The sequence below is a fragment of the Mirounga angustirostris genome, unplaced genomic scaffold (assembly GCF_029215605.1).
Source record: "Mirounga angustirostris isolate CCGP_5_RB_7025 unplaced genomic scaffold, mMirAng1.0.hap1 SCAF_1, whole genome shotgun sequence".
NCBI classification, from domain to species: Eukaryota; Metazoa; Chordata; class Mammalia; order Carnivora; family Phocidae; genus Mirounga; species Mirounga angustirostris.
The window spans coordinates 32,247,642-32,273,654 of NW_026991709.1; the positions used below are offsets into that span (position 1 = coordinate 32,247,642).

At 37.0% G+C, this 26,013-nt stretch overlaps 1 protein-coding gene and 1 pseudogene across 1 annotated transcript in view; one reads left to right on the forward strand and one right to left on the reverse strand.

The window, feature by feature from the left end:
• The window catches only part of LOC123834589 (B-cell CLL/lymphoma 7 protein family member C-like), a 31,595-nt pseudogene extending 7,582 nt beyond the window's left edge, over positions 1-24,013 (forward strand).
• The window catches only part of ROBO1 (roundabout guidance receptor 1), a 1,126,461-nt gene that overhangs the window by 690,567 nt on the left and 409,881 nt on the right, over positions 1-26,013 (reverse strand). The gene's annotated exons all lie outside the window — the stretch shown is intronic.

The window sequence follows — 26,013 nt, forward strand, 5'->3', positions numbered from 1 at the left end:
TAACCAATGTACCTTCTGGTGTGGGGATATTAACAGCGGGACAGGCTGTGTATATGGGGGGGGGTAACATAGAAACTCTCTGTATTTTCCATTCAATTTTGCTGTGAAGGTAAAACTTTTAAAAATAAAATCTATTAAAAACATATTGTTACGTTAGACAGTGATAAGTACACTCGAGAAAAAAAGAATGGAATAAGGAGAATAGGATGTATTAGGGTGATATTTAAAAGCTACATTATGATTGCAAAAATTAGCCTGAGAGTTTTTATATAGTTTCCTTTTTTTTTTTTTAAGGGCTTATTTATTTATTTGAGAGAGAGAGAGCTGGGTGGGGGGAGGAGCAGAGGGAGAGAGAATCCTTAAGCAGACTCAGCACTGAGCACGGAGCCCAACACAGGGCTCCATCCCAGGACTCTGAGATTATGACCTGATCCCAAATCAAGAGTCAGCTGCTTAAGCAACTGAGCCACCCAGGCTCCCCTCCTTTCTTTTTGATTATTTTTGTTTTCTTGCCATTTTTCCCTGCCCTATGAAATGTCTTTGATTGGAAGCACACACATTAGCCAAGTTCATAGCATAAATCCTTATTAATTATCAAGCTTTAAATGACTGCCTCTCACACAGTCCTCAGATCCACAAGGTCCCATATGATCTGCATCCCACTCATCCCCCACTCCAGTCTCACATTATCCCCTCTCCTTCCAACACCCTGCCAACTCCATCCACCCACACCATCCTCAGGGCTGCTTTACCAACACACCAAACACCTGCACATCTCAGACATTTGCCCTTGTGGTTTCCCATACCTGGCATGTTTTGGTCTTGTTTAAACACAGAATCTGGAAATAGCTGCCTGGGTTTAATCTTGCTAATAGCCTACAACCTTGGACAAATAGCAGTCCTCTCTGTGCCTCAGTTTCCTCATCTGTAAAATGGAGTTATTACCTAGCTCACAAGCTGACTATGAGAATTAGATGTGTTCATGGATGCAAAGCATTATATAGTGCCTGGTACATGATAAAATAAGTGTTTCCAGACTGGCACACAACTCTCCTTCTTTTGTCTTCTTTTTTACACAGAGAGGCCAAATGTGACCTTCTCATTTAATATTCCAGCCTCCCCACCACTACCTATCCCCATTTATATCTTTTATAGTGTTTCATAAGACCTGCTCTCATCTAACATATTATCTGTTTTTTCTTCTTTAGTGTAACTGTTCTCTACAACAAAAATATTAGATCCATGATGGTAGGACTTCTGCCTGGGTGACTGTTATGTCCAGTGTCCTGGCCAGTAGTTGGTGCTCAATAAATCTATGTTTAATGATGGAACAAATGTATACATGAATGAGGACACTCAGCAGAGAGGACCTGAAGATGTTTACACATACCCAAAAATATACTGGAAAACACTAGTAGGTTAAAAGGTTTGTGGCATCCAAATAATCCTTTCAACTTTGAAACAAATCTTTAATTCACTTATTTTCTGCTACATAAGGAAAAAAAAAAGCAAATTTTTTTATCCTGTATCTTACTAAAGTTTATGGGCTTGCTTTTATAACTTAAAAGTTAAAAAAAAGTTAAGGAATCCATTTTAGAAGTATCAGAATCAAAAGATATTTAAGATCTTTAGTACCAATTCACTAAGTATAGTACTTTTATAATCATCTTCTATATTTATGTCATACCACAGAAAAAAATGTTCACTGAAGAAACTCATACCAGGAAATGCTGGAATCATATTGATATAGAAATGATCTAGAAATGGCTTTTTTATAATGATACTCTGCCAAAATGTATGTAGAATATTTATTTAACCAAGTTAAATATAAGCCAAATAATATGATTTTTATAGCCACATGATATGCTAAAATATTTGCTGCAACTTTTAAATTGTAAAACAGTAAAGGGACGTTATTATAGGGAAAAGAAAATAAGTCTTTATAATTATTTCAATAAATTACATATTTAAAAGATTTTAATACAATCAAGAACACTAAAAGTTTCTACCTTAGTAAAAATGATCTTTTATTAGTTAATAGTTTGAATAAATAGCTTATAAAATATAAGGAAATAGTAGGCTATGATGTCCAAAAAATTATAATAAAAAATTCATTGAGTTCTTTGTGTAAAAAGGTCAAAATCAATTAGAATTATTAATTGGATTATTTTTAGTACTTTACAATTTAAAATTCATTGAATTTCTAACAATCAACAAAACAAAAAGACAACTGACCAAATGGGATAAGATATTTGTAAATGATATATCTGATAAGGGGTTACTATCCAAAATATATAAAGAACTTGTACAAATCAACACCAGAAAAACAAATAATCCAATTAAAATATAGGCAGAAGACATAAACACACATTTCTCCAAAGAAGACATACATATGGCCAATAGCCATACAGATGAAAAGATGCTCAATATCACTAATCATCAGGGAAAAACCAACAACAACAACAACAACAATGAAATATCACCTCATACCTGTCATAATGGCTAAAATCAAAACTCCAAAAAACCAACAAGTGTTGGCAAGGATATAGAGAAAAAGGAACTCTCATGCACTGTTGGTAGGGATGCAAAATGGTGCAACCACTGTGGAAAACAGTATGGAGGTTCCTCAAAAAATTAAAAATAAAATTACCATATAATCCAGTAATTCCACTATTTATCCAAAGAATGGGAAAACACTAATTGGAAAGGATATGTGCACCCCTATGTTTATTGTAGCATTATTTATGATAGCCAAAATATGGAAGCAACCCAAGTGTCCATCAATAGATGAATGGATAAAGATGATGTGGTATATATACATAATGGAATATTACTCAGCCAAAAAAAGAATGAAAGCTTGAAACTGAAATAAGTCAGTCAAAGACAAATACCATATGATTTAATATATATGTAAAATTTAAGATACAAAACAAAGAAAAAAAGAGAAAAAAAAATGGACAAACTGGTGGTTACCAGAGGGGAATGGGTGAAATAGGCAAAGGGGTTTAAGAGTACACTTATTTTGATGGGCACTGAGTAATGCATGGAATTACTGAATCACTATATTGTACACCCGAAACTAATATAACACTGTACATTAACCATACTGGAATTTTTAAAAAAGTTTATAAAAAATAAAATGAAATTCACTGAATTTCTAATTTTATCCAATTAAAAATGCTAGCAATTCTTGATGTTATTTATTATCTGTTGATTTTGAATTTTGACTAAGTAATTTTAAACCGACATAGCAGTAAATTTACTTATGAAATTCAGGCATAAATTATATAGATGACTACCTTTAAAGATTGCATTTAATATTCTTTTGCCTCTGTCAAACAGAACCAGTCATGTTTTCAAAATAGATTTATTTTACTCTCATGAATAATTCTCAGAAAATTGCCAACTTCATTCCTGAAACTGCCCATTTGCTTTCTGTTATATCACTTTATCACACATAATATGATCACTTTGCACAAAATATTTGCCTATTCCTAATTTTTCTTGCCAGAAAGTATGTTACCTAATTACCAGATTTGGAGTTAACTATATATCTCAAGGTATGCTTTAGTTTTTTAATGTAATTCAATAAACATGCTGAGGACCTTTGTTGAGTGAAATATTAAGGCAAATGTTATGTGAATACAAAATTATTAAGTCTGTCTTTGTTCCAAGAGAACTTACTCTCCTACTCTATTATTTATGTATCAGCTTCATACAGAATGCTGTTACCCAGAAGAGTTTAGATCAGTTTTCCCCTTGAAAATGATGATGATAAAACCCCTGTTGAGCTATAAATTACAAAATCCATGTAAAGTTCTTGGCTCTTGGTGGGATTCAATAAATAATGGTCATTTTGGGGGCACCTGGGTGGCTCAGTTGTTAAGCGTCTGCCTTCGGCTCAGGTCATGATCCCTGGGTCCTGGGATTGAGCCCCGCATTGGGCTTCCTGCTCTGGGGAGGCCTGCTTCTCCCTTTCCCACTCCCCCTGCTTGTGTTCCCTGTCTCACTGTGTCCCTCTCTGTCAAATAAATAAAATCTTAAAAAAATAATAATAAATAAAAATAAATAAATAAATAAATAATGGTCATTTTTAATGACCTGGAGGAACTAAAAATTTACTAGTCAAGATTAAACATTACAAAAGATTTACAAAATAGTGAGATAAAATTTAAATATTATATCTTAGGTTGGTTATATTAAGAGGCAGTAAATAATTTTAATAACATTGCCATTTTTTAACATAATTTGAACAGTTACTCTTTGAGGATTATCTCAGGATAAGCATAACAAAAAAAAATCAGTATAATTTCTATAAGCATATGTTATGTTTGCCCACAAATGGTGTTATATTGTTTGTTCAACTTATTTACAATGTGTATTACTAATATCATTGAATATTTCCTGAATTTTGGCAAAAATTATGTTCAGTAAAAAAAAAAACAAACTGAACAACAGCAACAAAAGATACTAAAGTCACAAGTAATCTCCATGTTGCTAAATTCACTGTTTAATTTTGTCCCTGGATCCTTCCCACCCCTTTATATATCTCTTCACTTGGATACTAGGACATTTGTTTCTCCTGGTTTTCTCCCTACATTGCTGTCTGCTCTTTTTCAGTCTCATTTCATTTGCCAGTACCTTCTCAACTTCTAAACATACCTTGAACTTCTTCCTTTTACCATTTCTATACCCATTGCCTTAATGATTTCCTCTGGGTTCATGAATTTAAATGCCAAGTAAATGTTCTCAAATATATATATCTTTTTTTAGAGAGCAAGAGAGCATGCATGTGCTGGGGGTGTGGGGTGTGGTGGGAGACAGGGGCAGAGTCAGAGGGAGAGAGAGAATCTCAAGCAGACACCCCGCCCAGCACAGAAGCCGGTTGCGGGGCTCGATCTCACCACCTGAGCCGAAATCAAGAGTTGGATACTTAACTGACTGAGCCCCCCAGGCACTCAAATTTATATTTCTATTCAGATTTCTCACCTGAACTCCACACTGTGGTATGCAACTAACAATCTGACATTTCCATTTGCATAGCTAATAATCATCTCAATTTCACGATATTCAAAAACATCCTTGACTTTACATTCCTGCAACCTTTCACTTTTAGGTAACAGGCAACTCCATTCTTCTTTCCATTCAGGCCCCAAACTCTGAAACCTTGCCTCATCTCCCTCACCATACATACAATCCACCAATTCAACAACAAATATTATTGATTATATCTCCAAAAGGTGCCTAGATTCTTCATATGTCTTGCTCTTTCTACTACTGCCCCCAAGGTCGGAGCCACTCTCTCAGAGCTGGTTTAGTACAATAGCTTCTAGATAGTCCTCTCTGCTTCCGTACTTGTTCCTCTTCCCTTTCTTCTCAACACAGCAGAAACAGTGGTCATCTTTAAATGCAAGTCAGCTCATCATACTCTTCTGCTCCAAGTGTGTTTCACCGTAAGTAAAAACCAAAATGCTGGTAGTAGACCATAAGGCCCTACTTTAGTTTTAGTTTAATGTAGTTTAGTTTAGTTTAGTTTAATGTTGAGGACCTTTGGTGAGTGAAATATTAAGGCAAATGTTATGTGACATCTCTGTTACATCTCTGACTTCATGTGCCTTTTCTTCGCCTTACTCATTCTTCTCCAGCCACTCGGGCCTCCTTGCTTTTCCACAAAAACGTCAGCAATACACCTGTGTGCCACAGTCTTCCCATTCGCTGGTGAACACGTGGCTCACTCTCTCTCCACCTGCATGCATGTGCTCAGTTGTCTTGTTTGTTAGTCAACAAATATGGAATCACAACCAAATCCTACCCTGCCTGTGGACACCCCCATTTCTCTTTTCTGCTTTATTTTTCTCTTTGGCACTTATCAACATCTGACATACTCTATGTTACTTTTTTACTTTTGTATTGTCCATATTCTCCCACTCAAATGTTAAGCTTTTTGAGGGGAACCTGGGTGGCTCAGTTGGTTAAGTGTCTGCCTTTGGCTCAAGTCTGATCCCAGGGTCCTGGGATCGAGTCCTGCCTCGGGCTCCCTGCTCAGTGGGGAGTCTGCTTTTCCCTCGCCCTCTGCTGCTCTCTCTGTGTCAAATAAGTAAATAAAATCTTAAAAAAATAATAAAATGTTAAGCTTTTTGAGGGCCAAGATTTTTGTCTGTTTATTGCTGTACCCTCGATCGATGCCCATGCTCAATCTCTAGAAGGCACTCAGAAATAATGAGTTATATAAGTGAATAAAGTTTACAACTTGTATAGTTATTTAAGGAACATATCTTGATCCCTATTTTGTGTCTTTCCACTGTAGTTTCTCTAGGTCTAGAATATATCTTGTTCTTGGCTGACTTTAAATTCTCTCCAATGCCTTTGATCTTATAATTTAATGAGATGCCCATCTAACTCCAAATCTATATATTTTAGTTTCTTGATTCCCTGCATCTTGGACCCACCCACTTGGCAGGTAGGACAGCCTGTCTGCTCTGCTGGTCTTGCATGAAGTCACTTGCTGTCCCACCACCCGATGTCTATCACTTGAGTTTCTTGACACCAATTTTTTACATGAGTCTGGCTGGACTTTTCGCCATCACCTTAATGGACTTCTCTATCTTGCATATGGATGCACCCCAAAAGATAGTACCTGCCTCACCCCCAAAGGCATGTCTGATTCCATCTCTGCTCTTTCCAGCCTGTTTCATACTGCTGCGATCTTCCCCAGCTATGTTGCAAGATTCAAGCTTGCAAAGTGCCTGGTTCCTGTTTTTGTGATCTTTCTTTCACCTTCTCAGATACAAGCCAGTTCAAGCGAACTTGGATCTTGGCCTAAATAAGGGAAGACAGGACTTCTGGAGCTCAAAAATTCATGTTACCAGGAAAAGGCAAATGTGAGACCTCTGGGTTCAGGGTGGATGTGACTGTGGGTTGTAGTTCTGAGTCTGACAGACTCCCTTGAGTGGCACCTCATGGTGGTTTGTCTTGCCTCTCTTCACCTTAAGAGAGAGGGAATCTCTCCTCTTAGGATGTTAAGAAGAAAATTTCAGTCAGGTATGTACCTTTGCACCACCTTTCACTATGTACTTCCTATTTCTTAGAAGCTAGGAATGCAAAATTGTTTTTCTTTTCTTTTTTTAAAAGGCCAGGTCTTGTGGGAAAAATATAGATATAAATGCTTTTCATGAAATCTGCAAAGTGTTATAATTGAAGTGTGAACAGGAAGTATATTGGAGTTTGGCAGGAAAAGGAAAAAAAAAAAAAACAAACCTAAGAAGGCTAGCAAAATTCTAGTATTTCTGGGTGACTTCTGGAGTTCAGCATGGCTGATACAGAGTGAATACAGGGAAGTCATTAGACATAATATGAAAGAGTTAGGCAGATTTGATTAGATAGTTCCTAAGATAGAGAAGCCGAAATGGCTCTAAAGTATTTTAGAGGATGCACTGATTCCTTAGTAATTATATAAATGCAAGTAAAATCACAATGTGATATCATAATGTACCCATTCAATTAATAAAATTTGGAGATAGGTAAACCCAAGTATTGGTGAGTGCATGGAAAAATCAGTAACTCTCATGAATTCCTAACACATAGAACCATCTGGAAATAAATCTGGGTGCACTGAATGAATTAGGTATGCATGCAGCATGTCATTGGAATGAAATCTCTGGTACAAGTGTTTTTGCTCCATAGGCTCAGGAAATGACTGCTTTGAAGAGGCCAACCGTTGGTTGTATGTGGCAGTTATGCCTACAAAATAATAAAACTAATGTCCATGCGCTACCGAAACTGCTTCTGGGAAGGATTTAGATTAATTTGGATAGGCAACTGAGGCTTTGTTTTCCTGTTGCATTTCCATCGTACTTTGTCACCACATTCATTTCACATCTTAGGAGTTACTACCTTATTTTTGTCCACTCATTTATTTCGTACTGGCTCTCTCTGTTTTCTTGTCTCACAGTAGTGTTTACTCCAACTACTGCTCTTATATTCAACTTTTAACCCATTTATTCTTAATACTTTGTTGCACTTACTTTTCCTTTAAAATTCTGATTGATACTTTTATTGCAGTAATTCTTTGTTTTTGTAACTGGAAAGATAACATACCATTCCTCCTTCATAATATTAGAGGCCATCTTGTAATTTCTAACCATTGAAATTATAGACCAGCTTGTTAATTTTTATTCAGTCAGCATAACAGTTAGGTGGAAAAATTTAATCAGGGAAATTTTCCTGAAGTAGGTGAGTTGGGAGCAAATGTTTATTCCACGTTGGAGAAAATGAACAGGAGAGCGTTCCAACTGATGGGAAGCTCAAAGGCACACAAATAAGCAGCATGGAAGAATGGAAAGTTGGCTAGATTTAGCTAGAGGGGAGAGTCAGTCTGTAGTGGGAAAAGATAAAATTAGAGAGGTACAAAAGTGCCAGTTGACAGAAGACCTTGAATTAAAAGCCAAGAGTTTAGACTTGATATAGTAGGAGTAGCTGATTCTTGAGCAGGAAGGTGGTGTGATAAAAATGGCATTTGCAGAAGATTATTTCAGCAGCTTACAAAGGCATAATTGTAGCAAAAGGAGACAGGAATTAGGATCACCAGCAAAGAAGTTATCGTAGCCCTTGTTTGAACAGAATCGGCCTGAAGCCATAGGGAAAAAAGGCCAAAATGATGAATATGTCAGATGCTATAAAGCAAGAGGTTTCAAATCTTGGTTCTTGGCTCACTATTTCAGAATCACCTGGAATGTTTGTTAAAAATTCATTTTTCTGTAGTACATGCCCAAACTCTTTAATGTCATTCTTTCCAGCAGAGGAATGGGAATGAGCATTTTAACAAGTTGCCTATGTGATTTTTTTTTCTTTTCACATGGAAGTTTGAGAAGTTCTGCTCTAGAGGAAGAATTAAGAGAACATGGTAACCATACTTGGGAGTGTAGAGGGGAAAAAGAGTACAATGATTACATGGCAGCCAGTCTAGGACTCAGGAAAACATGATAGAGCAATTAATGGGATAAAAATTAATAGATCTTAATTTTTAGAGGAGTTTTAGGTTTACAACAAAAGTGAGCAGAAGGGCCCATAGTCTCTCATGGGGTGTGGGGGAATGGGTTAGCCTGGTGATGGGTATTAAAGAGGACACATACTGAATGGAGCACTGGGTGTTATATACAAACAATGAATCATGGAACACTACATCAGAAACTAATGATGTAATATATGGTGATTAACATAACATAATAAAATTTATTTATTTTATTCTATTTTATTTTTTTAAAGATTTTATTTATTTATTTATTTGAGAGAGACAATGAGAGACAGAGAGCATGAGAGGGAAGAGGGTCAGAGGGAGAAGCAGACCCCCTGCTGAGCAGGGAGCCCGATGTGGGACTCGATCCCGGGACTCCAGGATCATGACCTGAGCCGAAGGCAGTCGCTTAACCAATTGAGCCACCAGGCGCCCCAACATAATAAAATTAAAAAAAAAAAGTGAGCAGAAGGTACACCAAGTTCACATATACTCCCTGCCCATACACACCCACAGCCTCCTGTTACTCCCCACAGATGGTGCACTTGTTCCAATGGGTGAGCCTACCTTGATACATCCTTATCACCCAAGATCCATAGGTGACACTGGTTTTACTCTTGGCATTGTACATAATATGGGTTTGGAAAAATTTATAATGACCTGTGTCCACCATTGGAGTAACATACAGAGTCGGGTAGCCGCACAAATCTCTGTGCTTTGCTTATTCATTCCTTCCTCCTCCTGAACTCCTAGCAAATACTTTCACTGTCCCCAAAGTTTTGCCTTTTCCAGAATGTTATATAGTTGGAATCATACAGTGTGCTGCCTTTTCAGATTGGCTTGTTGCACTTAGTAATATTCACTGAAGGATCGATATCTCATTTCTTTTAGTGCTGAATAATATTCTATTGTCTGGATGTACTACAGTTTATTTATTACTCACTTACAGAAGGCTATCTTGGTTGCTTCCAAATTTTGGCAATTTTGAATAAAGCTGCTATAAACATCCATGTACAGGTTTTGTTTGGATATACGTTTTCAACTCCTTTGGGTAAATATAAGGAGCATGACTGCTGGATTACGTGGTAAGAATGTTTAGTTTTTAAAGAAACCACCAAGCTGTCCTCCACAGCGAATGTATCATTTTGCATTCCCACTAGCAATGAATGACAATAGAAACTTAAAGTAAACTTCTATCTAAAAAAAAATAATAGCCTTCTATCATAATAGAAATCATGGTAGAAAAGCATTCATGGTAGAAAAGATGCTAAATTGTGTTGCCAACATGTTAGAATCAAAATGAACAAAAATCCTCACAGAAGTAGACTTGAGACAATGAGAGAACTAGTGGGAGTTCAACATTAAACACAAACATTTTGAAAATATTGCACTATTAATGACATCTGAAACCATTAAATACTGGATGTTGCTTTACAACAAAATATAGGGCCTAAGACATAGGTGTCCCCACATTAAGTGGAAAGAAGAAGTGTCAGAAGACAGTTGTTGTTGTTGTTTTTCCCCAAACTTGACTTGGGACAGTGCAATCTTGGACTGCTTATAAAAAAACTCAGGTTTCCAGGTCCCAATCCAGAACTGACTCAGAATATCTAGGAGAAAAATGCAGGAATTGGTATTTGGCAAGCTTCTCAGGTGATTTTTATGATTGCTCAGAGGCTGTCTCCTCTTGAGATTCGTAATACTAAAACAGTCCACAGAGGGATGGATGTGGTATATGTTGAGATGATGCAGGTGTAAAATATAGGCCTGTTTCTAGGCATGGCTAAATGACATTACATTAGGTACAGATGGAAGTACTCTTCTAGATTAAGAGAACAGTGGTTCTCAGTCTGAGGTGATTTTGTTCCCCAGAGGACAGATGGTAACATCAGGAGACAATTTGATCATTACAAATTGTCTGGGGAAGGCGAATGTACTACTTGGATCTAGTGGGTATAAAACATCCCACAATGCAAAGGACAGCCCTCACCTTTCCATAGCAAAGAATTATTGGCCCAATACATTGATAGTAAAAAGACAGAAACCATAAAATAAAAAGGAATAATAGTTAAATGCAGTATGTGAATCCAGTTGGGATTATAATTTAAAGTTAAAAATAACATTGACAGCAGCTATAAAAGACCTTCTCAGGACACTTTTAGGCAATTTGTCCATGGGCTAGGCATTATATAATAGAATCGTTATTTTTTCTGAGGTGTGATCTTATTATGGTTAGAAAAATGAATGCCTTTATTTAAGATATGCATGTTGAAGTCTGAACCTAGTTTCAAATGATAGAACAAAGAAAATAATGTACATACATATGTATATATATATATCTTTAAAGAGATATGATATAATTGTGGTAAAATATTAACAAATTTTAATACAGGAAGAGGAACATAAATGTTCATTTATTGTTCTATCAATGTTTTGGTATGTTTGAAATTTGTTCAGTAAAAAAAAAAAAAAGTGGAAAGTGCCATTCTCAGTATTTTAACAATGTATATTTGGGATTTGGGCCAATTGGTTCCTTATGATTTCTTTGATCTTGAAATCATTTTTGACCACCATCTTTCTACTGCATGAGACCATTCCCGCTACTTACTGCTCTTAGTCATTTAAAGTCCCTGAGAGGCGTTTGCTGACTAAAACAGAGGTTTAAGCAGTTGACATGTGACTCAATGAAGAATCTAGCAGCTAGGGCCAGTCTTCTCTTATGTCACTTCTCTTCCCTCTTTGTTTCATCTAGATGGCTTTTGCTCTCTGGGGGCAAGGATTCCAGACTGCCTCACTAGAGCGAAGTCTTTCACTTCTGCTGTTGGGTCTAATTACCTGTGTGCTTACCTGTGAAAGGGAGGCTACTCAGTGCCTTTCAAAACCTGTCCCTTCAGGCACACAAAATAGGAAAAGAGCTAAAGACCCATGCCGTTTTGCTTTCACTGGAATTATCTAAACTCTACCACAGCCACTTCCTAATCATGAAGTGATAACTCGAGTGACCACATTCCGACTGTGGTGAGGCTGTAACCTCTCGGGCGGCCTCCTTGCCCTGCCATACATTCCAGGGCCATCAGCAACTGCGCTGAAACAGGTCTTTCCCTTCTGGACAGTTTATAAGCCGTCGCCACTTTTATTGAGGTTACTGTTGCTTTTTCACTGTTGTTAAAACTCTACCAATACTTTTCAGTGTTTCATAGTGCCTTGCATCCTGGGGTGCTTTGTAGCTACTTGATGATTTAATACAGCACAGGTTTGAAATATGGTAGATTCTACAATGGCCAGAATATTCAAATATTAATGAGAAGTTAAGATGGGGGGGGACTCATTTGGAATCAGGTCAAGAATAATTTTTGAGAAGAGCCTAATTAAAGTCAGTTTCATATTCCCCAAATCCTAGATAAACAGATGCACTGATATAAATTTGTTGCATTTACTTTCTTGTCTTTGATGTAAATGGCTATATGTTGGTTACTATTTATATTCATAAAGAAATACAATCATCTGAGTTAAAATTATACTACAAAATAGGGCTGATGGTGGCTTAGTGAAAGTGGCTTCTGATGATCACAAAACTATGGATATATCTTTCTGGCCAGAACGAAGGGCTCTCTAAATGCTGTTTTCTCATAGTTTCCATTTCTTAGAGGTCTGAAACCTCAGTGGGGTGAATAGAGGTATGTTGGGATTGCTTTTGAATTCTGCTGTTATGATAAGGTAGAAAATTATGTCTTAAACACGCAGGCTGGCTCTCAGTTTCACTTTATATGACTTTTTATCAAAACCTGAAGCACTTTTTTAACTCTTCAAAAAAGTCCTATTTCTTTCTCTTATGTCTGAACATACATGCTTTGAACAGTAGTCTACATAAATGACTACTTTGAACAGTAGTCTACATAAATGCTCAGCATCTAAGTGAATATTTCTAGGCTTTTTTTTTTTTCTGTGTGAGATCAAATCATTTCTCAGAAGTTTTACAATGTTATGTGAGCATCAACTTTCCAAATGAGGTCTGACTCTTTAAATAAAATTTCCTAAATTAAAAAGGTTCCAATGTAAAGCCTTATTTCCTAAAAAGAGCTACACAAATATGTTGTTCACCATCTCAGATCACTAACGCATATCATTTAAAATTATCATTTTGCAAAATGAAACATATTCTAGAATCATATGCATATTTATTGTATTAATGATTATTTTGAAGAATTACTCAGAAAGAAGAGCTGGGTTATACTTTACAGTTAGAGTTGAAACAGTTTTCTAATAGATACTTTATTTGTGGCTATGATAATTATGAAATTTAAATTGTAGACAGTCAGAATACTCAATTTAATTTAATGTTTTCTTGGAATTCGTAATATGGTGATGAGTAAAAAAAAAAAAATCCCACAAAATAGTATGTGTTTTTTTTCTCAGCAAAAGTATGTGTAGATACATATAGTTTTATAGATAAATAGATACAGATAAACACACAGAAGTCTGAAAAGGACTATACCCCAAATTTTAACAATATTTTTATTCAAGGATTGATAATACAGAAGGGATGGATGGGTGTTTTAATTCTTCCTTCATTTTTAGTTTTATTTTCTAAATATTTTAATAAACATACATTAAATAATAATGTGTATGTATGCCTTAAAAGACACTGAACACTTACACTGCTTGACATTAGGATTCTGGGGAAAACCTAAACTTCTCTAATATGTCAGCATGTTTGTTGGACTTAAAATATTTCTGATGACAGTCAAGGTCAAGTATTAGCTTGCATGCAGCACAGCCTAAATAATCATCTCAACAAACTGTCCCAAATAATGATGACGTGATAGGTAAAGAATACATTTTGGTCGCTAAATTAATAAAGGATTTAACTTCTAAGTGACATCTGACATGTCAAATAATTTCAATATATTCAACTACAGACAATAAATGACAACATAGTATTATTGGCAAAAACATTTTGGAACCCTTGTGGAGGAGATAGATGAGAAAATACCCTGCCAGCAGGCGATCTCTGGGGAGCCACCATAAGCAGGACCAGAGAACGGCCTCAGAGTCTTGCTAAAGCGTAACAACAAATGTAGCATATAACATTCCCATGCCAAGGAAGAAAAGCAGTTGACCCCCTCACCTAAGCACACCAATAAGAATTTTCAACAAAGGCACTGAGTAAACCATCAGCTTAAAACCAAATGTAGTAGATTGTGAATAGAAGGCTTAAGTAGGAGAGTGTAGACTATATTATTTTTGTTACATTGAGATATGCATAGATAATAACACAAATATCACAGTTTTTTTTTTCATGGCCATAATGACAATCAATTGTGTTAAAATGAAAATGCATGCATTTATTTGCACTTGTTACCTGTGAGGTAAAGTTTTCTTTCCAAACATTCAGTCCTTTTTTTTTTTTTTTTTTTTTTGAGGTGGGGAAGGCAGATAGGAAAAAGTGTCATAATATAAGTGTGCACAAAGTAATTTGGAGGCAGAGGACTAATAAAGTAATTCTTGGGATTTGGAGAAGGCATCTCATTGGTGGTCATGTTTGTTCTGGATTTTGAATTATAAACAGTTTTGGATCTCTAATGACAACCATCTCAGGCAGGCATTTGGCTGATGCTGTATGGTATGTTTGTCAGCAAAAGTTACCAGTGAGTCATTTATTTTCTGTTTTTGAAAGGGGAAAGAGACAAATACTTTAGAAACTTCATGTGCATATGGCAAAGCTAATGTTTGTATGTTTCCTCCCATTTCCAAAGGGACAGAGCACAAGAGACCTATAATCAAAGTTCCAAGTTTATTCTCCAAACAGGCCTGGTTATGACTGAATAATAATTCAATTTAAAACCCCAAAGTCTCATTGGAAAAATAATATCAATTGAGTCTAAATATTAACATTCTGCTGCTTTAATAACATCCAAACAACATACTATATAGCACAATAGTTGGCCAACAACCTAGCCAATCTCTGTCTTGATTTCCTAAGGTTTCAGATTCTGACTCTACTTGAGAAGGTAACACTGAAAAAACTTTGTAGAAGAAAGTAAAACATCTGTGGCATTTTAGCATAAGAATTCATGAGTTATGGATTTGTTTCATTTATGACCTAGGTCTAATAAAAGTGATAGAGTCACAAAGTGGTAAGAAGCCTATGAAGATAAACTGGAAGTAAATGCATGATCATATTCATGAGGATATTAAGGCCCAGAGAGAATGTCAGTAACTTGTTCATCAGACATAGCATTAGCCAAATGTTCATCAGGGTTCAGCACTTCAATAATAGCTGGAAGCTTTAATATCTTACTTTAATAATGGAGAGTCAACTAGTAAGAACATTAACAAGAAAATAAGAGACTTAGGGGCACCTGGGTGGCTCAGCCGGTTAAGTGTCTAATTTCAGCTCAGGTCATATCTCAGGATCCTGAGATCCAGCCCCACATCAGGCTCCCCACTCAGCAGGGAGTCTGGTTGTCACTCTCCCTCTGCCCCTCCCCCTGCTTGTGCTCTCTCTGTCTCTCTCTCAAATAAATAAAATCTTTTTTAAAAAAGAAAAAAATAAAATAGGAGACTTGAGTAGCACTACAAACCAACTGGAACTAATAGACATCTATAGAATACTCAGCACAGCAAAATTATATATATTCTTCTCAAGTGTGAGTGGAACTTTTTTTAGGATATACCATATGCTAGGCATAAAACAAACCTCATTAAATGTAAAATAATAATAATAATATTATTAATAATAATAATAATACCACCACCACCACCACCATGAGGTATGTTTTCTAATCATAATGGAATAAAAGTAGAAAACACTAATGAAAGAAATCTGGGAGATACATAATTATGTAGAAATTATACAACACATTCCTAAATTACCAGTGGGTCAAAGAAGAAATCACAGGAGAAAACAAAAAATACTCTGAGAGGAATAAAAATAAAGATACGCAAGATACACACAATACTAAAACTTATGGAATTCAGCTAAAGTAACGCTCAGAGGGAAATTTTATAGTTATAAATGCCTATATATATAAAGAATAGATATTACATACACACACACAAACACACACAAAGAGGCAGAAAGATCTCAAGTTAATAACCTAATCTACCTAAGACAGAGGAAAAAGAAAAGCAAAGTAAACCTAAAGAAAACAGAAGGAAATAATAAAGATTAAAGTGGAAATTCTTGAACCAGAGAAGAGAAAATCATTGAAACCAAAAGCTGATTCTTTGGAAAATTCAACACAATTGACACACCTTTAGCTAGACTGACCAAAAAGAGAGGTGGGGTGGGGGTAGGGTGGGAAGAAGAGAGAGAGAAGACTCCAATTACTAGAATCAGAAGTATAAGAGAGGACAGTGAGCACTGTGAATTGTGTTAAGACTGTTGAATCACAGACCTGTACCTCTGAAACAAATAATACATTATATGTTAAAAAAAAAAAAGAAGAAAATGATAGCAGGAAGGGAAGAATGAAGGGGGGAAATCAGAGGGGGAGATGAACCATGAGAGACTATGGACTCTGAGAAACAAACTGAGGGTTCTAGAGGGGAGGGGAATGGTGGGATGGGTTAGCCTGGTGATGGGCACGTACTGAATAGAGCACTGGGTGTTACATGCAAACAATGAATCATGGAACACTACATCAAAATCTAATGATGTAATGTATGGTGATTAACATAACATAATAAAAAAAATGTAAGGGGCGCCTGGGTGGCTCAGTTGGTTAAGCGACTGCCTTCGGCTCGGGTCATGATCCTGGAGTCCCGGGATCGAGTCCCGCATTGGGCTCCCTGCTCGGCGGGGAGTCTGCTTCTCCCTCTGACCCTCCTCCCTCTCATACTCTCTGTCTCTCATTCTCTCTCTCTCAAAATAAATAAATAAAATCTTTAAAAACAAAAACAAAAAAAAAGAGAGAGAAAAAAATGTAAAAAAAAAAACCCCTAATGATGCACTGTATGGTGATCAACATAACATAATAAAATAAAAAATATAATATTCTTATCATTTATCTTAAAAAAATCTTTCAAAAAATTAAGAGTAGGATATATGTCAGTATACTAAATAACTTAGATGAAATGGACACATTCCTAAAAAGACACACTATTAAAACTGACTCAAGAAGAAACAGAGAATTTTACAGATCTATAACATGCAAAGAGATTAGATTAGAAATTTTAAAATATCCCGTCCCTCCCCAAAGTCCAAACTCAGATGGCTTCATTGGTGAATTCTACCAAACATTTAAAGAAAAATTAATATCACCTTTTCAAAAAATCCTGTGAAAAAACAGAAAAGGGTGAAAACTCCCTAACTCATTCTATGAGGTTAGCATAACTCTGATCCCTAAAACCAGACTACCAGACAAAGACATGATAAGAAAAGAAAATCACAAATGAACATCTCTTATAAAAGTAGATGTGAAAATCTTCAACAAAATGCTAGCAAACTGAATCCAGCAACATACCAAGAAAGAAGAAGAGGGAGGAGGAGGAGGAGGAGAGAAAAGGAGTCCTTCAAAATTTAAACTTGCAGTTTTGACCTAGCAATTCCACTCCCAAGAAAAATGAAAACATCTCAAGTGATCTCAGAGAAAACCGTGAGAAGTAAAATTAAACTAGATGAAGTTTTGGGAGCCATTAATGATCACTCAAACTTTTATAGTCATATTCCATCCCTTCATCGTATTTACCCTTATTTTTATACATATATAAGCTTTTCTTTCTTTAAAATTTTGGGAGGCAGTTTCTTCTAACAGACCAAAATACACCCAAAATCTAGTGTGTGGCACTGATCTATTCACTAGCCTGATCATATTTGATCATATTCTTTTTTTTTTAAATCTTTTTTTTTTCTTTTTCTTTTCTTTTTTCTTTCTTTCCCTTTCTTTTCCCCTGGTTTCAGGTCTCTTCTGATTTGTTTAGTGTATATTTTTCTGGGGTCATTGTTACCCTGATAGCATTTTGTTCTCTCATTCATCTATTCACCTCTGGACAAAATGACAAGACAGAAAAAATCACCTAAAAAAAAAAAGAACAAGAGGCAGTAACAACTGCCAGGGATTTAATCAATACGGACATTAGCAAGATGTCAGAAGTAGAGTTCAGAATGATGATTATAAAGATACTAGCTGGGCTTGAAAAAAGCATGGAAGATATTAGAGAGACCCTTTCTGGAGAAATAAAAGAACTAAAATCTAACCAAGTCGAAATAAAAAAGACTATTAATGAGGTGCAATAAAAAATGGAGGCTCTAACTGCTAGAATAAATGAGGCAGAAGAGAATTAGTGATATAGAAGACCAAATGATGGAAAATAAAGAAGCTGAGAAAAAGAGAGATAACTACTGGATCATGAGGGCAGAATTCAAGAGATAAGTGATACCATAAGACGAAACAATATTAGAATAATTGGGATCCCAGAAGAAAGAGAGGGGCCGAAGTTATATTGGAGCAAATTATAGCAGAGAACTTCCCTAATTTGGGGAAGGAAACAGGCATCAAAATCCAGGAGGCACAGAGAAACCCCTCAAAATCAATAAAAATAGGTCAACCCCCCGACATCAAATAGTAAAACTTACAAATCTCAGAGAAAAAGAGAAAATCCTGAAAGCAGCTCAGGACAAGAGATCTGTAACCTACAATGGTAGAAACATTAGATTGACAACAGACCTATCCACAGAGACCTGGCAGGCCAGAAAGGTCTGGCATGATATATTCAGAGCACTAAACGAGAAAAATATGCAGCCAAGAATACTATATCCAGCTAGGCTGTCATTGAAAATAGAAGGAGAGATAAAAAGCTTCCAGGACAAACAAAAACTAAAGGAATTTGCAAACACAAAACTAGCCCTACAAGAAATATTGAAAGGGGGCCTCTAAGCAAAAAGAGAGCCTAAAAGCAACATAGACCAGAAAGGAACACAGACAATATACAGTAACAGTCACCTTACAGGCAATACAATGGCACTAAATTCATATCTTTCAATAGTTACCCTGAATGTAAATGGGCTAAATGCCCCAATCAAAAGACACAGGGTATCAGATAGGATAAAAAACCAAGACCCATCCATATGCTGTCTGCAAGAGACTCATTTTAGACCCAAAGACACCTCCAGATTGAAAGTGAGGGGGTGGAAAACCATTTACCATGCTAATGGACACCAAAAGAAAGCTGGGGTGACAAATCCTTATATCAGACAAATTAGATTTTAAACCAAAGACTGTAATAAGAGATAAGGAAGGACACTATATCCTACTTAAGGGGTCTATCCAACAAGAAGATCTAACAATTGTAAATATCTATGCCCCTAACATGGGAGCAACTAATTATATAAGGCAATAAATAACAAAAGCAAAGAAACACATCGACAACAATACAATAATAGTAGGGGACTTTAACACCCCCCTTACTGAAATGGACAGATCATCTAAGCAAAAGATCAACAAGGAAACAAAGGCTTTAAATGACACACTGGACCAAATGGACTTCACAGATATATTTAGAACATTCCATCCCAAAGCAACAGAATACACATTCTTCTCTAGTGCCCATGAAACATTCTCCAGAATAGATCACATCCTAGGTCACAAATCAGGTCTCAACCAGTACCAAAAGATTGGGATCATTCCCTGCATATTTTTGGACCACAGTGCTTTGAAACTAGAACTCAACCACAAGAGAAAAGTTGGAAAGAACTCAAATACATGGAGGCTAAAGAGCATCCTACAAAAGAATGAATGGGTCAACCAGGAAATTAAAGAAGAATTAAAAAAATTCATGGAAAGAAATGAAAATGAAAACACAACTGTTCAAAATCTTTGGGATACAGCAAAGGCAGTCCTAAGAGGAAAGTATATAGCAATACAAGCCTTTCTCAAGAAACAAGAAAGGTATCAAATACACAACCTAACCCTACACTTAAAGGAGCTGGAGAAAGAACAGCAAATAAAGCCTAAACCCAGCAGGAGAAGAGAAGTAATAAAGATCAGAGCAGATATCATTGAAACAGAAACCAAAAGAACAGTAGAACAGATCAACAAAACTAGGAGCTGGTTCTTTGAAAGAATTAATAAGATTGACAAACTCCTGGCCAGACTTATCAAAAAGAAAAGAGAAATGACCCAAATAAATAATATCATGAATGAAAGAGGAGAGATCACAACCAACACCAAAGAAATACAAACAATTATAAGAACATATTATGAGCAACTATATGCCAGCAAATTAGATAATCTGGAAGAAATGGATGTATTCCTAGAGATGTAAAAACTACCAAAACTGAACCAGGAAGAAATAGAAAACCTGAACAGACCTATAACCACGAAGGAAATTGAAGCAGTCATCAAAAATCTCCCAACAAACAACAGCCGAGGGCCAGATGGCTTCCCAGGGGAATTCTACCAAACATTTCAAGAAGAATTAATACCTATTTTTCTGAAACTGTTCCAAAAAATAGAAATGGAAGGAAAACTTCCAGACTTGTTTTATGAGGTCTCCATTACCTTGATCCCCAAACCAGACAAAGACCCCATCAAAAAGGAGAATTACAGACCAATATCCTTGATGAACATGGATGCAAAAATTCTCACCAAAATACTAGCCAATAGGATCCAACAGTACATTAAAAGGATTATTCACCACAACCAAGTGGGATTTATCCCTGGGCTGCAAGGTTGGTTCAACATCTGCAAATCAATCAATGTGATACAATACGTTAATAAAAGAAAGAACAAGAACCATATGATCCTCTCAATAGATGCAGAAAAAGCATTTGACAAAGTACACCATCCTTTCTTGATCAAAACTCTTCAGAGTATAGGGATAGAGGGCACATACCTCTTAAAGCCATCTATGAAAAGCCCACAGCGAATATCATTCTCAATGGGGTAAAACTGAGAGCTTTCCCGCTAAGGTCAGGAACACGACAGGGATGTCCACTATCACCACTGCTATTCAACATAGTACCAGAAGTCCGAGCCACAGCAATCAGACAACAAAAAGAAATAAAAGGCATCCGAATTGGCAAAGAAGTCACTCTCACTTTTTGCAGATGATATGATACTTTATGTGGAAAACCCAAAAGACTCCACCCCAAAACTACTAGAACTCATAACAGGAATTCAGTAACGTGGCAGGATAGAAAATCAATGCACAGAAATCAGTGGCATTCCTATACACCAACAACAAGACAGAAGAAAGAGAAATTAAGGAGTCGATCCCATTTACAATTGCACCCAAAACTGTAAGATACCTAGGAATAAATCTAACCAAAGAGGCAAAGAATCTGTACTCAGAAAACTATAAAATACTCATGAAAGAAATTGAGGAAGACACAAAGAAATGGAAAAACGTTCCATGCTCATGGATTGGAAGGCAAATATTGTGAAGATGTCAGTGCTACCTGGAGCAATCGACACATTTAATGCAATCCCTATCAAGATACCATCCACTTTTTTCAAAGAAATGGAACAAATAATCCTAAAATATGTATGGAACCAGAAAAGACCCTGAATAGCCAGAGGAATGTTGAAAAAGAAAAACAAAGCTGGTGGCATCACAATTCCAGACTTCAAGCTCTATTACAAAGCTGTAATCATCAAGACAGTATGGTACTGGCACAAAAACAGACACATAGATCAATGGAACAGAATTGAGAGCCCAGAAATGGACCCTCAACTCTCTGGTCAACTACTCTTTGACAAAGCAGGAAAGAATGTCCAATGGAAAAAAGACAGTCTCTTCAACAAATGGTGTTGGGAAAATTGGACAGCCACATGCAGAAGAATGAAACTGGACCATTTCTTTACACCACACAAAAAAATAGACTCAAAATGGTTGAAAGACCTAAATGTGAGACAGGAGTCTATCAAAATTCTAAAGGAGAACACAGGAAGCAACCTCTTCGACCTCAGCTGCAGCAACTTCTTTCTAGAAACATCACCAAAGGCAAGTGAAGTGAGGGCAAAAATGAACTATTGGGACTTCATCAAGATAAAAAGCTTTTGCACAGCAAAAGAAAGAGTCAACAAAACCAAAAGTCAACCGACAGAATGGGAGAAGATATTTTCAAATGTCATATCAGATAAAGGGCTAGTATCCAAAATCTATAAAGAACTTATCAAACTCAACACCCAAAGAACAAAAAATCCAATCAAGAAATGGGCAGAAGACATGAACAGACATTTTTCCAAAGAAGACATCCAAATGGCCAACAGACACATGAAAAAGTGCTCAACATCACTCGGCATCAGGGAAATCCAAATCAAAACCTCAATGGGATACCACCTCACACCAGTCAGAATGGCTAAAATTAACAAGTCAGGAAATGACAGATGTTGGCGGGGATGCAGAGAAAGGGGAACCCTCCTACACTGTTGGTGGGAATGCAAGCTGGTGCAGCCACTCTGGAAAACAGTGTGGAGGTTCCTCAAAAAGTTGAAAATAGAGCTACCGTACAACCCAGCAATTGCACTACTGGGTATTTACCCCAAAGATACAAATGTAGGCATCCAAAGGGGTACATGCACCCTGATGTTTATAGCAGCAATGTCCACAATAGCCAAACTATGGAAAGAGACAAGATGTCCATCAGCAGATGAATGGATAAAGAAGATGTGGTGTATATATACAATGGAATATTATGCAGCCATCAAAAGGAATGAAAACTTGCCATTTACAATGACATGGATGGGACTGGAGGGTATTATCCTGAGTGAAATAAGTCAATCAGAGAAAGACATGTATCATATGATCTCACTGATATGAGGAATTCTTAATTTCAGGAAACAAACTGAGGGTTGCTGGAGTGGTGGGGGGTGGGAGTGATGGAGTGCCTGGGTGATAGACACTGGGGAGGGTATGTGCTATGGTGAGCACTGTGAATTGTTTAAGACTATTGAATCACAGACCTGTACCTCTGAAACAAATAATACATTTATCTTAAAAAACGACGATAGTAGGAAGGGAAAAATGAAGGGGGGGAAATTGGAGGGGGAGACGATCCATGAGAGACTATGGACTCTGAGAAACAAACTGAGGGTTCTAGAGGGGAGGGGGTGGGGGATGGTTAGCCTGGTGATGGGTATTAAAGAGGGCACGTATTGAGTGGAGCACTGGGTGTTATGTACAAACAATGAATCATGGAACACTACATCAAAAATTAATGATGTATGGTGATTTACATAACATAATAACATTTAAAAAAAAATGATCACTGAACTTTATGGAGTGGTTTACTTTAAAAAGATCAGCTATAAAGGGAGGGCTGGGCCAACAGCAGGAGGGACAGCAGGCTGAGAGAGTGGTGCCCAGGCCTGTCACCGAGCCTGGGTCTGAGGCACTGGAGGTGGACCAGCCCTGGCCCCTGCCCCTATAGCATGGCCAGGTGGACTTTTGAGCCGTGACCCAGAGCCTGGCCAAGGATGACATCAAGCAGCTGATGGAGACCATCGAGAATGTCTGGAGATGGAAGAAGCACTGGGTGACTGTGGGCGACACTTCCCTTCATTTATGTTCAAGGTGCCAGTGGTGGACCCCAGGAGGAGGAGCAACAAAGGGGAAGTGGCAGGGCTGAGAGATACTGAGGCCTGGAGCAGCAGGGCATGGGTGCCAGTCCCCAAGGGGGTGGCCTCCTCATCCTGCCAGATCTCAATGATGAGAACAGTAACCAGAGTTTCCATTTGGAAGGCTCCCTGCAGAAGTGCACTGAGCCCAGCCCTGGAGGCACCCCCTGCCCAGCCACCCTGTGTCACCTGTGGGACCACTGGCAGAGGTCCCACAGGGTTCTCAGCCCCTGACGCTGGGCCAAGAGAGAGATCCTGGGGGCATAACTGCAGGCAGCAGTGATGAACTCTCAGTGCTGTCCAAGGAGGAGCCTGTTCCAGAACTCCTGGAGGCTGGGGCCCCTGAAGCTTATCCTGTCTTTGAGCCGTGCCACCTCTCCCAGAAACAGCCCAGGTTGACACAGAGGACTCATCGCATCTGCCCAAATGTCCCTGAGCCCTGAGAAGCTGGCCTGCCTGTCCTGTCGCCCCAGAAGCACCTTTGGCTTTTTTCATATAAAGACCCTTTTGTTAAAAAAAATTAAAAATTAAAAAAAATGAAAGATCAAGTGTATAAATTGATATTCTTTTAAATGTCAAAATCTCATTCAAATTTAAATCGCCTATATAGTGGATAGTAATTAAGCAGCCCATAGATTTCTGGCTACGCTCTTCACATTAAGCAAAATCCTTTTTGTTGTTGCTGTTTTTAATTTGTTTGTTTGATTTTGAATAACGGTAAAGTGAAGGCCAAAAAGAGATTTTACTTTTACAAAATCAAGTTTTTGGTTCCTTTAAGTTCCCAATTATTTTAGGATAACATTTCTTATAATTCTTTCCATATATGATTTTTGGTGAGTATTCATTTCATTCCTGTTCAATTCAGCTGTTTGAAGATGAGGTCTATTTTTACATCTTGACTTTGTTTTTTCAATGACTTTGTTCTTTCAACAAAGCTATATAAAAGCTAACTATCCAGTGATTATTTCTAATTAAAGGGTTCTGATTTACAAAAAAAACAAAAACAAAAACAACCAAACAAAAAACAAACAAAACTTGTGGGAAATTAAAAGGAGAGTGTGGTGTGCCCTTTGCATACATGTCTGTACTAGTTCCCATTTCTGGGAAAATCATTTAAAGTACAGTATGTGTAACCTGTTTTTCTAGTAATTACAAATCAAGACATATGTCTTTGCAACAAGAAGAAGCTAGCTGCCATTTTAAGCATTCCTCTGCCCCTGCCGAGTTAATTCCATACACAAAAATCCTGACAAGGTAATTTTGAACGGAGCATCCTCCTGCTAGATCTTCCTTTTGCTGCATTTCTTCCTTTTGAATTGCAGGACTGCTCACCAGAAATGGAAGTATGCCATTAAACTGTTAGGTTTACTTTCCTTTAATACTTAAACCATGCCAGAAAGTCATAGAGGAAAAAAATTCTGCACAATGTCTAGACAAATTACATTTCCCTTTTCTGTTCTCTTGCCTTTACCATGTAATTCATCAACTAAAAAGGTTTATGGATGCTCATTGATTATAAATTTGACAGATTAATTTCACACATTTAAATTTGAATACACAGAACATAACTATCACACAGATTGAAGAGAACTGAAGCTATTTCTAAATTAGTCAATCTACTGATACTGTACTATGTAGAAAGAGTGAAGAATCAATATTAACTTTTCAACTTGTACCACTGAATAACATAAGTATGCAGTTTGCTTAACTAACAAACTATTTTCCTAAGTCTCTATCTATAACAAAAGTATGAGAAAAAAAGTGTGAGACCAGAGCAAAAGTACAGAGATAATCTAGCTAACTGAATGTGTTATTTTCTTTATGTTCAGACTGTAGCATTCACTATTCTCCAAACATTTAGCTAGTTGATACTAGATATGAAGTACTGTTCTGAGTCCTTGAGATAAATTGTTAAGGATTTAGTGGGAGAGACAGCCAAATTGCTAAGTTCTAGGAGAAATGCTATAGTAGATGTATGATTAAAGTAGACATAAAGAGGAAGAGAAATTAATTCCGACTAGCTGAATCTGAAAGAATTGATTTCACAGAGAAGAATATGCAAGCATACACACCACACATAAATGCACACAGGCACACAAAATGATTTCCAATCTGAGAAACCAGACTTGGAGTAGTCATGTGATTGCTTACTCTGTTATGAAGTGATGGGAAACACAATATGGTTGTATCTAATGATCTTTTACCTGCTTAATCCCTCAACTCAAGTGTGTGGACATAGAAAGGCTAGGGTAAAGGCAGACGGTTCTTTTATACCTGGTTAAATAATTCTGATTTATCCAGTCAACAGCTCAGAAAGGTTTTAGGGAGAGGGTTATGGTGGCAGTGTGGGGGATGCACCAGAAGTTAGGTTCCAAAGGAAGAGAAAATAAGTTATTGCCATAGTCTAGGAAAGGCGGTATAATACCACGACTGCTA